Below are 668 nucleotides of genomic sequence, written 5' to 3'. Positions count from 1 at the left end.
GCTGATCATCCTCTACACTGACTTCTGTTCTAAAATATCAACTCTTTGTTATGTTTTTGGCCTCTGAATAACCAGCTCATGCACTCAGCCTGCAATTCTCCGCACGAAAAGATACTTGCTGCACTCACTAAGGCAAGAACTAGCTTCATGACGCCTCGGAGCCTTCGAGAACCAACTGAAGCTGAGAACTGACAAGGATTTTGTCTGAAGGGTATTTATAGGGAGCCTCCACCCTCTCGAAAACCCTTTTTTTTCTTTTCTTTTTTTGAAAAGAGAGAGACCGAAGCCAGATTTCGAGGAAAAAAAAATAACGAGATTATCCAACGAACCGGCTCGGGAAGTCCACTGAGCGAAATACCAACAGGAATTGCTTGAGGCTTTGACGCAAGTGCAAAGGACTTTGGTCTGTATGGAAGTCTTATTCAGTCTGGTCCTCTCTTAATGAAATAAAGTGATATCATACTTATCTGTCTTTTTTCCCAATATAACTGTTGAAAAGCTATTTTTGTTCACTTATCGAAAAGTTTTAATTTAATGGCTTGCGTTCAGTAACTAAGGAATTATCAAGAATTATGGGAAATGCAAAGATGTAAGTTTTAAAAAAAGCTTAGTACAAAAACAAAAAAATATGTCTATGTATCTATCTATATTTCAGTCTTCTATTTATG

Source organism: Penaeus monodon, chromosome 23 (genome assembly GCF_015228065.2).
Source record: "Penaeus monodon isolate SGIC_2016 chromosome 23, NSTDA_Pmon_1, whole genome shotgun sequence".
Classification (NCBI taxonomy): Eukaryota; Metazoa; Arthropoda; class Malacostraca; order Decapoda; family Penaeidae; genus Penaeus; species Penaeus monodon.
This window is presented reverse-complemented; position numbering follows the sequence as displayed.